The sequence below is a fragment of the Zonotrichia albicollis genome, chromosome 2 (genome assembly GCF_047830755.1).
Source record: "Zonotrichia albicollis isolate bZonAlb1 chromosome 2, bZonAlb1.hap1, whole genome shotgun sequence".
In the NCBI taxonomy this organism is placed as follows: Eukaryota; Metazoa; Chordata; class Aves; order Passeriformes; family Passerellidae; genus Zonotrichia; species Zonotrichia albicollis.
This window is the reverse complement of record NC_133820.1, coordinates 111,015,757-111,032,442: the sequence shown is the minus strand read 5'-3', so window position 1 is coordinate 111,032,442 and position 16,686 is coordinate 111,015,757.

Below are 16,686 nucleotides of genomic sequence, written 5' to 3'. Positions count from 1 at the left end.
CTGTAATTGCCTATTTTCCCCCACCCGACATTCTTCTGTGGCCTGCAGGGCAACTTCTGCCAGGGCCTTACTCATTGATTTGTGCTGCTTTTAAAGCCTGGATGGTTTTGTATTTGGAATAGATCACAGTTCTACATAGATATTTTATTCACCAACAATGGGAATGGGAAGCTGGTGGTTCTAACAGCAATGGTGTCTTTGGAGGAGACTCCAGGAGCATGCAGCAGGATCTGAAACAGTGTTGTTTAACTCACTTAGAAAGCCCTGCTGTTAACAACGCACAGGGGGTCTAAATATAACCCTCACACCCCCAGCATTTTTCACAGTAGAGGTACATCCAGTGAAGATCCAGGGGTTAGGCAGTGCTTCCAGGCACTGTGAGGTTCCTGTGGCTCCCCTTGGCAGGGGCAGGAGACGAGCCACAAGGATCGTCTTGAAATGCGAAGGTTTCTTCTGGTGGGGATCTGTGATTTTGTACAAATAATGGTGTGTTTGCTATACAGAAAAGAGAATTTAACCACCTCCATTAATCTACTTGGTGGGCACAAACAAAGCTTTTGTTCCTGCCCCAGTTAATTTTCAAAACAGAAAATCTTCAGTAAGGGATGTTCGGAGCGACTAGAACAGAGAAGCGATTATTAATCCTGAAGTTTAGCAACCACAAACAATGGAGTTGCATGGAAAATTAAAATTTGGGATTGGCTTTTTTGACTCCAGAGTACATATTCTCATATTACTTATTAATTCTCTTGAGGTTTTGTGTCTTCTTATAAAATAGCAGTAGGTCCCCAATTTATTGAAGTAATGAGGAAATATTTGCAACTTTTGACTTTTTCAACATCAATAACTTTACAACCCAGAGAGAGTCATGGTAATTCTGGTTTTGCTATGTGAGTTTAATGCTTTGTGGCAGCTTTTGATGTCTGCTAAGCCTCTATTGTTATGCAACTCAGAGGAATTGAGTGCTGGAAAAGTTATTAGATGTCTTGAGTGTGTTTCACCAAATGTACAGATTGTCTTAGGATCTTTGAACATAGAAAACAGTCTAAAGCCTAGGTGCTATTTCTTATTATTACTGCAAAGTATTAAATGCCAGGGGCATGGTTAAGCCAAACAATGGGAACGTTTTAAAGCAAGTCCTCCTGTAGAGGGGCAAGAAATAAATGGCCCTTCCCCAGTAGCTCAGCTTCTTAGATGAAAATGGAACCCAATATGTTCTGTCCCTTGCTGTTGGCTGGCTTTCTCACATGTCTGAAATAATGAGTCAACACTAATGAGCTGCAAGCCCCTAGCGCAGGGCCAGTGAGTCACTGGGCAGTGCTCAGGCTGCCAAGCACTGAAGCACAGCACAAGCGGGATAAGCAACTCCTGTCTCATAGAATTTGCAGCCTGAGAGCTCTTGCTGCTGGTGTAGCTGAATTCATAGGGTTTGTGAGTTTCTTCTCTTTCTGAAACTAAACTTCACAAATCAATGTTGCCATGGAGAAGTGCCTCCTCACCATCAAGGGCAGACGATGAACTAATTAATTGCAGAAATCTGACTGCAATAGTGATAATACCCCTGGGATATAAACCAGTTACCATTAAATTCAAATAGCCATTTTCAGGGAAGCAGTACTTCCTTCAGCACAATGTAGTGTTGGCTAATCAACTATGATATGAAAATATAGGCACTGATGGCTTTGTAACCAAGAATGTGGATGTTCAGCTAGTTAAGAGTGAATAGATACATCTGATTTATGCCTTCATTTCTACAGATGTGGATACAGGAAAATGAAGAAAAGGTTCTCTTACGCACATTTGGAGCACACACTGAAGATACATAATTTTTTTTCCTTCCTTTGACATTTTATTATTAGTAAAAACATGATACTCTGATGCAAGGAACTTTCTGATTGCTGTGGGATTTCTACATAATTTTTCTCCCTCTCTTTTTTTCTTGCTTACCAATTTGGCTTTTGTCTAGGAAAGTCCTTTGCCTTGTCTCTGCTGTCCTAAGTTGCTTGGTGAAGAGCATTATTAAGGAGAAGAATGTTACAAGTTTAAATAGTAGTAGTAGTGCTATTTTAAATCTTGCTAGCATGAAAACATTGATCAGTTTTTTATCAAAGGCACATTAAGAATGTCAAACAACTGGAGAAAGAGGTAAAATATCAAGTTGCTTGCAATTCTAAAAGGAATTTTTAGTTGCTATGGAAAGCAGGTTAAGCATGGGAGGGAACCTGCCTTTGCAATGGCTATGGGAAGAGGAAAATGAAAGATGCCACAAGCACCATATGGGCTGGTGTGTCAGATGGAGCTGGGATGCCCTTTCAATATACTCTGCAGCTCAGAACATGCAGGCTCCTCAGTCACTGCAGAAAAGGGCAGAGAGCATTTCTTTACCTCAGAAATGCCCCTGAAGTGAAGACTGAGGCTTTTTCAGAAGAAAGTAGGGATGCGTCCTTTCTGGAGATAAATCTGAAGGGGTACGTGTCATCTTTGTCGTGGTGTGGTTATATCCCTTGCACGTCTCCTTCTGCACCTCAGTAAGCAGAGTCAATCTGTAATTACAGTGGCAAATCTGGAAACCAACATCAGGATCTTTTACTGAACGATAAAATTTCAACTAATCAAGTGGTCCACAAGAAATCCTTCACAGTGCCATGGCATGTTGAGTAGGATGCTTGTAAGGCTCTTTAAAATGTTAGGTAAGTTGAGAATTTGCCCAGAGAGTCAGAAGATGCATTTCTGCAGTTGCTTTAATATTTGAGCTTCACTTTCGGCTCTAAAGGTGGATCTGTCGATGCCTAATGAGGTCTGTCTGAGCTCCAGCTGCATGTGACATTGTAAACAGTGCTGGCCTGTCCCAGTTCTCTGATGGCTCTAAGTAGGAAAGCAGTGCACTAATGAGGGGGCTTGGCTGTGTTTCCTGCCCCCCTTCTGCAATTAGGGGCTGCCTGGCTGGGCAAGGAGGGGAGCTGAGTGCTATGGATTGGTGTTGGCTAAAGGCACATGGAGAAGGGTGACCTCCTGACTAACACCTCTGTGCCTTGCTTAGATTATTGATTTTGGGGGAGTATGTTCAGCAGGGAGGGTAGTGCATCTCTGTGGACACTCTGAGGCTGTAGCTGTGAGCCCTGGAGGGAATGCACGAGGACTGGCTGACATCAGGTGTCAAACCTGTTCTGTTCTGCATGTGTCTGCAGCAGGAAGAGCTGGCTGTTGTTGCAGTGAAGCTACTGGGCTGGATTAACCAATGATTTGAATGCTGAGGTAAATGGTCCTTTCTCAGGACCAACTTTCATACCAGTGTTTGGAAAACTAATCCCTTTGTAGTGAAGGAAGGCTAAGAGACCAGGCAGACCCCCCCCTACCTGGAGATCATCTTAATTGTAAAAAAATGTTTTTACATTAAAAAAAAAAAAAGATCAGTAGGTGCCTTTCTCATAGTTGTCTGCTCATTTTGCCTAGTTATTGCAGTAGGGCTGAATGGAAGTGCATTTGCACAGGATTCCTCTTCCTTATCCTCTGTAGCAATGAGCTCATACATTAATGTATCCCTTCCTGGAATAACTCTGAGAAGGGTAGTGCTTGTAAACAAATGGAGAAACTAGAAATCATTGAAACACTTTCAGGGTATTCTGGTCACAAGACAACATTTGAATGCAGATGATTAAATAACAGAACAAGAAATTTATGAGAGGCTGCTGCTTGTGGTTAAGGAACAGTGAAAAGTCAAATTAGCATAGAAATGGATATGCATAGATTAGAGGAATGAGGAAACTAAAGTTGCACCTGTAGTAAACTGAATTGGTAGGATAGAGTGTTTCTATTGACTGTGAAATAAATAAATAAATAGGAGTTCCAACCAAGGTCATGTTGGAAAGCACTTACCTAGAGGCTAATACAGCCTTTGTGCTGCCAGAACAACTCTGTTGGATTCAAAGCTGGGAATTAGATGCCCTAGATGAGCTGCTTATAGAGAACAGTGATAGAAATGCTGAATTCAAAAGTCATACAATGCCACATGATAAAACAGTAACGAAGGCAGGTAACAGTCACTGCAGTTGTCTTGCCAGATTCAGTCACTGCAGTTGTCTTGCCAGATTAGACTGAGGGGTTTGCATCACACTGAGTTCCAGAGGCTAAAACGACTTCATCACTGTCTTGCTGGGCACCAGAGTGATCTCTTGAAGACCTATCCTCTCCTGTCCTGTATCACACCATGCCTCAAAGCAGTCCAAGCAGCTAGCAGGCTCAAAAAAAACCTTCTTCAGGAGCTGGAAGTCTTCCAGAATGCTAAGATCTCTCCTTCCATCATATATGTTTTCCAAAGACTGTTCTCTGCACAGGATACATTTGTACCAGCAGGTAAGGAAAGCTGAAGAGAGTCCTGGGCTACTTTGTATAAGCAGAAATAAATTCTTAGAGGGACAGGTGAAGTCATTAAAATGTTAAGGTACAGATGTACTGGCATTTTTTTCCCTATTAACAGGTGATTTCTTTTGGTTCTTGACTTAATTTTCATTGACAAGTATCTTCTTTAATTCACTTACAATCGACCTCTCTTCATGTCTTTTCATGAAAAGCAAAAAAGGCTTTTTTGATGGAGAAGATAAAGTTACTTAGGTGGAGTGTGAGTAAGCTTGAATCTGAAGCACTGGGGTATTTGTCTCCTTGTCACTGGGGTATTTGTCGCCTTGCCTTATATCAGAAGGCAACAACTTCATTGGTATAATAGTTCAGATTCATGTTGCTGTTCCCAAGGTGAGAATCTGGACAGGATGTGCCATGCCTTGTATCAAGTGCAGTTAGAAGAGACTGCACAATGCACAGACAGGTGGAAATGGGAAGAAAATTAATTTTCCATGTGCAGTTCTGAACCCTTTCAGATGTTCTGTTGCATTTTCTCATGGACTCACTAGCAGAAAAGTGCAGCATGTGTCTGTCAGTGGCTGAGATTTATTCCCCATGAAAATTTTAAAGCTCACTGGAAATTACAGAAAACTTCTTTAGAGGCCAATAGTGTAATGAGGTGATGTTCTCTGATGCATAGATGTTAGGTTTGAACATAAGGTTGCTACCTGTAAATGTTTGATTTAAAATCTCCTTCTTTACCAAGGGAAAAAATCTCTTCACTTGATTTGTTTAGGCTTGAATCTGTAACAGCTATTATCTCTCCTTATGCTTAGCAGAATGATCTCTGAGCTCAAGGCAGTCTGGTGTGTGGCTCATGTTGTACAGGAAATGAGTGGTGTTCATGGCAGCAGTGCAGCATTTTAGAAATGTGAACATGAAACCAGGCACATCAAAGAGCCACTTTTGTCAAGAGCGCTAAAATGCAAGTTAACCAATGCAGTCCTTGCACAAATCACTGTCTGATAGAAAATCTATCCTCCAAGAAGTTTTCTCCTGTGAACTTTTTCTTTCATAATAAATTAATCTTAGTGAATGGCACACTTGGCATCTCTCCTACGGAATTATTTGTTCACTTCCAGCACTTAGCTGCTCATTTAAAATCCTGTCCTGTCATCTATGCATGAGGAATTGCTCAGGCTGCCCACATCCAGTTTAGCTTTCCTTGGAAAGAGGATGTTTTTGGAAGTGGAGGTCTTCCTTCTTTCCATCTCCTTTGGAACTCAGGAGAAAAGCAAGAAGAAAATATGGTGTGGAGAACTGATGGGTTTGGGCTTAGAATGGAAATAACAACTGTACAAATGTTGGCTCCTGCAAAAGGCTGAGGAACTGATAAACCTGTATGTGTTACTGTTCTCATGATGTGGTTGTGATGGCTGCATAGAAAAGCCAAGGAAGAAACATCTGTGAAAGATGAAATCTAACATATGAAAACTCAATTTGAAATTATAGCTTGGGATCTGTCTGATTGTTCTGGTAAATGAGTAGCAGGAAAGCCTTTCAGGATAAAATTGATGGTGCTGCTGCAAATCCTGCTGTCCAGTGTTCTGTCACTGTGAGCTTCTTCCAGCAATTTTTGGACTGAAGTCTGAACCTGGTTGCTAGTTTTCTGCTTTTTTAGGACTTGAAGTAAGTCCATTCAGTTTAATCCTGGGTGATTTTTTAATTAGCTCTTTTAAACCCTATATTAACAGCCCAAGCGTGTGTTCTAGAATCTGCCACTTGTGCAGACTAACAAGAAGTATTTTCTCTGCACACGAAGCATGTCCATTTTGTTTCCTTTCCCTAACTCAACATGTGGGAAGGAGGGACAAATTTTCCATAGTACATAGATGTGTCCCAGAGGCTGCTGAATGTCTCAATTAAGATGTTCAGACTCTCACAGGAGTGATGCTGGAATGTGAGGCCCTCAAGAAGATGATCTACTGAGAAATGTGTCATAACCTGTGCTCCTGTGCTTTGCAGCAGGGTATGTCCAGGATTGATCCGCACCTTTTTTCATCACCCTCCTGCTGAGTTTTCTACCACCAGCAAGGATTGGAGCTTAAATGACATTGTTTGAAGGATGGAGAGGGGAAGAAAAAAAGCACCAAGCTCTGTGTTCTTACTGGTTTCGTGCTATCATTTTTTTGTTGTTGTTGTTTTGTGCTATCATTTGAGCAGGAGTGATGACTGACAGCATTTAAAATTCGTGTGCTCAGGACAGTGGTCTGGGGAGGCTGATCTGCAGATGTTGCGAATTTTGCAGGGAGCCCTGGCTTGTCATGGTATCACAGGGTGCCAGGAATGCTTGTAGATGAAGTTCATAGCATGTGAGCTGGCAAACAGCAAATTCTGTATGACCATGAGCTAAAATAATTAATAATCAGTACAGTTGAAAAAATTAGATTTCACAGAATTTCTACAGGGTTTTTTGAAGGTTTCCCGCCTTGTTGGGGAGGGCGATGCCATCAATTAAACTTCATTAGCACTCTGAAGATACTGCTGGTATGCTAGGCTTGCAAACAAAGATTTGTTTGTGAAGATGCTGGCTTAATCCCCATGTGAATTCTTCTGGAAAGATAGCAGGACAATATATTTTTCTTTGCAATAAATTATTCCCTGGATAATGGAAATGAGGAAAAAGTATTCTGCCATAAAAGCATTCTAAAATAGCTTCTACCTGGAGTCAGCAACCATTTTGGTGTGCCAGATAATGATTTGCCTTGCCAAATTGTAGGTGAAACATGCCCACAAACAGGGCTAGAAGCTGGAACATTGCCTCTTGGATGCCATTCAGCAGCCAACAAAAAGTGTGCTCTCCCTAAAAGAAGGCAGGGCTCCTGGCTAATCTGGCTCTATTGTGTGCCCCAAAGCTGGAGGCTGCTGTCTCTCCCCAAACACCACGGCTTCCACCAGTTTTGAATGTCACTCCAATCTCCTCACAGGCTCTGTTGGGCAGATATTCATTCCACTGGCAATGAAATCCAGAGATTGCATTGACTGATCTCCATTGTGAAACTGGATCAAGAGAAAATTGCAGCACAGGGAACTTGCCAAAATCGCCCATCATGGAACACATACACATAGTTGCCTGTGTGGTTGCAAAGTCTATTAGACCGGGACGCATAAAGGAGCTGCTTGGATAACTGTTGCTCAGTCTGGAATAGATTTTCCTGTAAAACCTTAAAATTAATATTGTGGGAGAAAGGTAAGTTTTTCTGTTAGTGTAAATAATGACAAGTAAATCATAAAAGGTAATTGCAAAGACCAGGCTTGTGTTACGAGGGATGAATCATTATGTCTAGCTTCTTAAAAGTTATTGTATTAATACTTAGTGTGTATTGATATAATCTCCAGGAAGTTTTCCAGCAGTGTTTTATCTCTAACATTTTTGGATCAATAACACAAAATTAGAAATGGTAAAGCTTTTTCTCTAATGGCCACTGCTAACAGGCTTAAAAAGGATTCCAGTCAACAATTTTATTCGGAAGCCATTGTCTCTAATTGTAAGTTGCTGATTGGCTATAATAATATGCTGCCAACAATTGATGAGTCATACCAATAGTCAGATCAAGAGGTTTGAACAACAAACCTAAATATAGCAGACACAAACAAACTGGAGAGTCTGAAGTCTATAACCAAGGGCATTGCTAGCACAGCTGTTGGAATACATGGGGGAATATAATAAAAATTGTTTGCATTACAAAAATGGCAGTAAAAACCTGTTTCTTACAGGGATTGATCTGACAAATAACTTAGAAACTTCTAATTCAAACACTGGTCCCAGGGTGCTTATTGCACATGAAATTTAATTTTTGCTGCAGATGCTCAGATTGGATTCTTCAAAATCTGTTGTCATATGCCCCTTTCCCTTTTCTATTTAACTTTTTCCATTTGTAGAAGTGGGCATTGAAGGCCTCTTCCTGAGACTTTTCAACCTCAGAGCACATATCATGAAATGTGGTGTCGAGTCCTGAGCAGGTTGAAGGAGGACTCGTTGGCTTTGGCTTTGTTTAGGTGTTCAGGAGGGGGACTGCATGCGGACAGCAGCTCTCTAGAGGAGCAGAGGACGTGGCCAAGGGATACAGATGACTCAGTCAGCCCTTGTGGGACACAGGGAGGTGATGGAGTCTGTGGATGGATCTGCTACACACCACCCAAAAGTCTCTAGGGATAGGAGACTAAAGGAGTGGCTGCTGCAAAAATTCAAGCAAGAAGCCTGGAAGAAACAAAAACCTAATGTAATTTGGTTAAAAGAAGAGAAGCAGGTGAGGTGCTGGTCCATCTGCTACATATAGAGGAAAGGGAGAGCCTTGAAAGACTCTGGTGATAATGGCATATTTCTGGGTGTAAGGGGCTGGAACTTGAAACCAAGTATGGCTTTCTCTAAGAAAACAAGTATTTACCAACCTGTCCACACATTAGGGGGATCTACATATGTACAAGTGCTGCATCTCTTCACTTTGCTTTATCTACTGATAAATTAAATGAAGGTCTTGTGTGGATCCAGGTGATGCCTTTGATGCCAGTGCAGGGGAGAAAATATTGAAACACTTCGTAAAATATGATAATATTCTTTTTTAGAGTTTGCATCTGAAGCTGTCTTGGAAAGTAAAAATGTTTCCAAATAGTGGCCTCACATTTTTGCTTATATGGCTGTAAGGGAAATAAATATGTGGCTGCAGAAAAGGCTTCGCTGTGAGTATGTGTTAACTCAGATAATGTAGCAGGGGCCCAGGGTGTGTGCAGCTTGTCTCAGAGGGCTCAAAGAAGCCTCTCTGCCTTAAGAAAATAAGCCTAAATAAGTGTTTGATAGAGCAGCTATTCTTTTAGAAGAAAGGATTGCATCCCTCTCTGCTTCATTTAGAGAATGGGACTTGCCTGAATGCCAGCTTCCATTTCTACTGCTGGAGAGTGGCGTTCCTGTGCTTTTCTTCCCCCAGCTGTAGCAGAATTTGGGAAGGATCCCAGATGAATGAGAAGGCTGAAGTGAGGCTGTCTCTAGAAAGAGCCTGCCTGTGCACTGGCTGCTGCACAGGAGCCTGAGGTGTGTGGCTGCAGAGCTCCAGAGGTTTGGAGAGCCACCAGCTGGCTGGTGCTCGGAGGCTGCTGCTCCTGAAAGGCAGAGTTAATTCCCTCAAGGGACTGTGGCCACAGGACAGGTCATGGCTGATGTATTGAAATATTGCTACATGTTACTGTGACCAGCAGGTGAAGCAGGTCACTGGGCACTAAGGCAGTGCGAGGTTTCCTTGCTTAGCCCACTGGCTACGTACCAAGTGGGTTAATGATTTACTGTAGCTGTTTCATGGCATGTTGATCAAACAACAACTGCATTACATGAGAGGGAAAAGGAATGATGGCAAATTTTACAAATTCAGTTTAGATCATGCAGGAGTTGCTTTGGACATCATATGAAGCTAGAGGTTCGAAGGGCTTGGGTGTGGAAAGTGTGATCATTTCAACACTAGAGCTATAGTGGCAGGAAAGGAAACATGCTCATTATATATCCACATGCCTCAGTAGGTCAGGAACATGTTTGATGTAGATGATATTTAGCTTTGTAGATTGAAGAAATATGAATAATGAATTATTTTCTTTGAATGCTACCTTGAACACACCTGTTGCCTCATATAATAAAAAAAGGAAAGATGTTAAGGCAATAAGACAAATATTAATCATAATTTTCTTTCTTGGATCACTCTTAAGCAGCTGTCTTATTCATTGCTCCATTTCTACTAGAGGCCAATGAATTGGAATTACAGTACTTTTATAGCTGCATCTGCCTGAGTCCACTTCAGAAATGTTAGCTCATTAGCAGGAAGACACTCTAAAATGCTCCACCTTATTTGTCTCCAGCTCAGCACAACCAGAGCAAAGAAAGCACAGATTTTTCTCTTGGATAAAATGAAAAAAAAGGGTTGCTGTTGAGTTTTGCTCACATGGATCATGCAGCATGGACTCAGGCCCTCACAGCATGTGGTGGATTGCAAATTAGTTCTAAACAGTCCTAGAGGGTGAGTGCTGCGAGTGTGTGGGAGGATCCACATAGCTCCACTGGAAACTTAAGATCAAACTGTTTCATAACATTTCTGTTGTTTGCATTTTCCAGCTGGGCTGTTTACACTAATAATGTCTTTTTTACTATTGCAACATGTGTGCTTCCCTTGTTCTTTTCCTCTGCCACCTCTGTGAATCAGCTATGACTTGTATAAAAATGAAAGGAGAAACAACTCGGCAAGTACTCAAAGGCTCTCAAGGTTTAAGAAGGGATGGAAGCAGATGCTCTAATATGACTAATCCTGCTTTTTGTCCTTTGTCAGCAATGGATGTTTTCAGCCTGGTGCTGCTTCTGAGCCTGAAGCACAGGAAATAAACATAGGGTGGGCATAATGCCATACCAACCAAGGAAGTTTTTATGCTTAAATTAAGCCCTTTGAGGGTTCCAGGTTCAGATTGTAGGTGGTTTTGATTGCTTGAAATTTGCAATTGGCAATTTCAAGGCATTTTCTCAGCTTCTGGATCAAGAACTCGCATTAGTGCATGTAAACCAAGCTCCCTGGAAAGAGTAGTTTATATAGAAGACCATGGGAACAGTGTTTTAAGAGAGCATCAGCCAGTTTTAATTGAGTTGAAAAGATTTCCAACTGCTCCCTGCCATTCCTTGGTGGGAAGTAAATTGTACTAATATGTCAAGGACAATGAATGAATGCCAGTACTTGCTAGTCCAGCCTTCTTGTGCCATTATCCCAATGTGGCACAGGCATATCTTGTGGACATGGGTGGTCTCTGCAAGAAATGAGGACTCTCTATCCTGCACTTGTATGAGTTCATGGGCTCAAATCACAGATCATGCTGGAAGACAGTTCTGCAGAAAAGCACCTGGGAGTCCACATGGACAGCAGGGTGCTCCTCTGCTCAGCACTGGCAAAGCTGCATCTGGAGAGAGGTGTCCAGTGACGGGCCAATAGAAGAGAGACAGAGACATACTGGAGTCCAGATAAAGGCCACAGAGCTTTTTTCACATGAGAAAAGGCTGTGAAAGAGCTTTGGCTTATCAGCCAGAAGAGAAAGCTTGGGAAGATCTCATCAATGTGTATCTGATAGGGAGTGAAAAAGCCAGAGGCAGACTATGCTCAATAATAATTTGTGGCAGGATAAGAAGAATTGGGCACAAATGAAACAGAAAATTCCATCAGAAACCACTGCTTTACAGCGTGGGTGGTCCAGAGACATTTTGGATTCTTGGGGATTTTCAAAGCCTGACTGGATGCAGTCCTTTGCAACCCATTCCAGCTGACCCTGCCCGAGCAGGGGTTGAACTAAAGGATCTCAAGAGTCTCATTCCCACCTCAACAATTCTATGAAAATACAGCTGGATTCTGTGACAATGGAGCTTGAATAAGGACAGCTTTATTTAAGTATAAATTGGAATAAGGTGAGTAGGTTTAGCTCAAAGCAGAGCAACCATTCTGGTTTTGTGAATATATGTAACAGTAGATCTCCTCACAGGCTTCAGTCTTCTACAAGCTGCTCTCTGTGTGGTGCCTGGCATAATGAGGATGTAGCACTGCAGACACTGCTGAGCATAGAAGGGTAAGTTCTTCAGTAGCTTTTTTCTTTTCTTCTTTGTTTCTGAGGAGAGCTGTAGACAATTACTTGCTTTCACAAGTTGGACTTTTCTGGATTTCAACAAGTATTCCACTGTGCAGGCTCTTCAATATGTATTAAGACACTGTTTTGCATTAAAATGTGGGGTTTTTTCTCTGCCAGAAGGTGGTAACATCTGCTTCTCTAAACTACATTATACTTGAAATAAAAATCTATTTCATTTGGTTTATGCTGTCAGGACCTGACTGACTTTTTCACAGCCCTGTAGATTAGGATCCACTGTATTTAGTTTTGTGAAAGCTGCTTAGTCTTGGCAAATGAGAAAAAAATCTGCAAGTACTTTGCAGACTTTAGATATTGCCCAGGTATTCAGGAGGGGAAAGTAGACCACCAGCTTCCCCTCCCACCTACTTGGAGATGACATTGAGGGGATGCATGACAAGTGACATGGGCTTGTTTTGTGCCCTCATAAAGCTGCAGTTTCTTTTGGCATGGTATATTTCAGCAGAATTGACAACAAGTTTGACTAAAATTTGGTGCCAAACTTGTGTAAAGTGAGGCTGCAACAAGATGACAATTTATGTGGATGAAACCTCATCACAATGAGTACAGATTGTAAACACATCAACAAACATTAAAGATCTTGTATCCAGCAGAAAAGAAAAAGCATAAGTGGCTGACTAACAAGTGTAACAGGTGCACAGGCAGGAGAAGCTTACATGTGACTGACCTGTACTGGGTGCTTGTAGTCCACCTACTGTGGAGATGTTTGATTTCCACCTTTCCAGCTGCTCACGTCATGATCTCCACCCCTGTCAGCCTGATCCATACTCATAACAGCCAAAGCAAACCCAATAACCATCTGGAGCAAAGGCTGCAAATTAAAGAACCTGGTGCATTTGAAGCAATTTATAGCTGGATCTGTGTGGTTGGATTTGGGGTGTTTCTTCCTAAATCATTTTAGTTACCTCTGAAACATTTTCTTTGCCTATGGAGGGATGTAATTGGCTGCATGGGAGTGGACACAACACAGGCAAGTTCGCTCTACCTTTCAGTGGCTGCAGCTGTGCACAAAGCTCCAGAACACCAAGATATGAGTCATGACGCTTTGGGAAGAGTGGGATATCTTGGTTGTTATAGCCCTGTAACCTGTTTACTTTGTAAGGACTGATTCTTGTTGGGCTCTTTCTGATTTTATCTTAAGCATCCTATTGCTTTAGGTCTTTTTTGTTTAGCAGCAATATTTCTTTATTATTTTTTAATGAAAAGGAAGCTGTTAACTAATTTGTTTTGCTCTTGCTTAATTTTGTATAAGCATGTGGAATTAGCTTAATTTTGTATAGGCAATTATAAGAAGCAGTTATTTGAATTTAACATTTATTATCATACCATAAATTAACATGGGATAGAGGATGTGGTACAAAGGAGTAGAGACATGGGGCAATGGAGGGGGCAAAGGATAATACTGGAAGCCCTAAGACTATTGACAGCCTGACTGTTCTCAGTTTAAAAACTGCCACACACACTCAGTTAAAAAATTGTAGAGCTTGACAAAGCCAGTTTTAGTCATAATAAAGAGAAAAGGAAGAAGTGTTCAATTTATGGAGAGAGTTTCTTACCTATAGCAAATCTGAATGTTGCACATCAGTGCAAGAAAGATTTAAGTGTAGAACTGTCCTAGAAAATGTATTAAATTACTCAAATGGGCACCCTGGAGGGAGAAGAAAGAAGCCATTGGTGGCATAATCCTAGGCAAAGAAGAGGAAAAAACCCCATCATGAACATCCTTCTAACAAAGGACTGGGAATGCTAACAAAATGTTTCAAACCTTGTCCCCTGTCCTTCCCCGCAAGCTGATCTTTGAGGCTGATTTATGTCACACTTGAAAGCCTGAGGGACACAGTAAGGGAGAGCAGAGCAGAACATCAGGGAACACTCCTGTACAGTGATCTTTGCACTACTGAGCTATGCATTGTGTTGTTTAGATAATTGGGACTCTGAAGGTTAGTGTCATTGCAACTGCACTGTAGTAAGAGTTTATTGAATTTTAGTTAGGCTGTTAAGATTTTAATTAATCTAATATAGAATTCCTGGCCTCCCAAAGGAGGTATTTTCCCTTTTGCCCATAATAAGACTTTGAGTGTAATAACTTGTCACATGGGTATTACAAGGACTGAAGAATGATGAGTGTGTTCACAGAGAACAAAGGACTGTACTAATGCAGTGAAAGAAATCACAGAGAGAAGCAGACAAAGCCAGAATGATCCCCTTCCCAACAACTAACGATAGAATACTTGTGCTGTATTACTTATGTTATTTTAGCAATCTCCTGAGAAACCCAGTGGGAGGTGTTCCTGGTGATGAATAAAAGAAGCCAGAAAAAATAACAGCTGTCTGAAAGAATTTTCCTGCATTAGGTAAAGTAGGGATATGATGATGGGAAAAAAATGTTCAGCTGAGATAGCTTAGTAGTTCATGCCAATTTCTGTTCTTAGTTTAGCTCACAGTTGATTGGCTTCATTTACAGGGAGTGGAAGCACTGGATGTTCCTAGGATAAGTCTTATTGTTTGTCTGGTTTTTTTTCCAGATGGGCAGTTTCAGCCGTGTGATAGAACTGGGAATTGACATGAAGCTGACATCAACTAGAACCAGACACAAATTTAGGCAAAGCCAGCTGACTGATTAGGTGCAAAACTGTAATAAGTCAGTAAGAAGATAGTAAGAAGATGTGAAGGAGACTCAATCCAGCATTGTCCATGCAGATTCTGACCTCCTTGAGAAATATTCCAGCTCCAGAGCAGACATTTTTCACATGAAAGCAATGTTCGTAAACAGCTTCCAGTAGCCATGGTATTTTAGGCTGATTTAGGTCATACATATGTGCCTTTACCTGATGCTGGTACCTGAAATTACTGAGTGAAAGATTATGTCAAACAATTTTTAGCTACATATTGTGACTATTCCTAATCAGCAAACAAAGCCTGATGTGTTTTTTGGATATAATAGAAGGCCTTGAAAGAAGACTTCTTGAAAAAGATGCTTTTATGCTTTAGAGCTTTACTGGCTTTTACTGAGACACCTAAGAGAAACTGAGTATTGTTACTTAAGGCTGCAGATGGTGAAATGTTACTTGTTTACCCTTTATTTGCAAAGTAATTATTCCTTTCATTCTTAATATATCATCATGAATATGGGGAGTGTTTTATCTATTTTTAAGGTAGGAACCTTAAAAATAAAGCACACTGCCCTCAAACAAAAACCCCAAAAATAACAACCCCCAATCCACAACCATGGCAAAACTAAACAACTGCAGACTAATGACAATATGTTTCAGGCAAGTGGAAAAGGTAAATCTGCAATGTAACTTGCATGCTTGGATACTTTCTTGCTGCTTATAGTGAAAAAAAAAGTTTCATAGTATCTCTAAAAATCTTTGGATTTTAAAAAAATATTAAACTGAAATTAAGATTCCCCCCCCCCCGCCGCCCCTTGGTAACAAGAAGGAAGAAAGCTTTTTTCCATATGTTTAATAATTTAACTTTTTTTTGAAACAAATTTAAGGGAAAATTTGCTAAATTGTTCAATTTGTCCTAATTTGCATTTTCTGCATTAACCTCCAGGAAAATATTGTCCATGTTTCCAGCAAGAGAAGGCATGCCAGCAGTGCAGTGGCAGTCCCAGATCCAAGCATTCACTGAAGGGTGGCACAGCAGCGAGCTGAGCTGGGAGCCCACTGCCAGCTGGAGAGACAAATGAACCCAGGAAATAGCGCACAAACCTCATGTGGTGCTTCCACGGCGTGGGAGGAGGAGAAGCTGGCATGGCCCATGAGCTGTGCTTGCCTGGCAGGCTCAGCCAGGGGTGTCAGTGGTCACTCTTGGAACAGGACATCAAGTGCCTGAGCTCTGCCCTTGCACATGCACCATGAGCACCCATGGTGACCCTTGGTGGCTTGGCTTCAGGACATGGGGCACACTGAGGGGCTTCAGGCAGCGTCCCTGGGCCTGTCCCACGGCATCCTCTGCAGCCAAGGGCCCTTAGCACCTGGGGAGAGGAGGTGGAGGAGATGGCACTGGTGCAGCAGCTCCAAGTTCTCGGCTGGGTGTATCTCTGTGGGTGGCTGATGGGTTGTCCTGGTTTAGGGCAATTTTGGGAGAAAAACCACTAAAGGGGTTTCCTCTAGAAAACAAATTCAAGTGGCCCCTCTCCCAGCTGGTTCAGAAAAAATATTTCCTTGGAGAAAAGTAGAAAAAACTATTTATTTAACAAACAAAGCGTTCACCAGCACCAAAACAATGAACAATATTAAGCAATAAAACCTCTCGCTGCTCCAAAAAGATGACAAACTCAGCAAGTTCCCTTCATGGGCTGTAGCTCAGCTCAGTCTCTGATCAGTCCCTCGGGTGCTGGAAATGTCACAGGCCAGGCCCAGCCCGGTGGGCCACAGCTGCAGCTGCCGGTGCTCCCCTGGGTGTTCAGTCCAGAGCAGGTTTGAACAGGTCCAAAGAAAAAAGAAAAACCACAGTCCAGGGAACTTCTCTGCCTCAACTAGTTAGAAACTAACTAAAAGCAAATGAGAGATCTGTCCATCCACAGACAACACAGTCCTGGATAGGATGCGAAGGAGCAAGTAGTTTCTGATAACAAAGGTGCAAAACTTATTATCCAGCATAAATAGAACAGATGACTGGGAA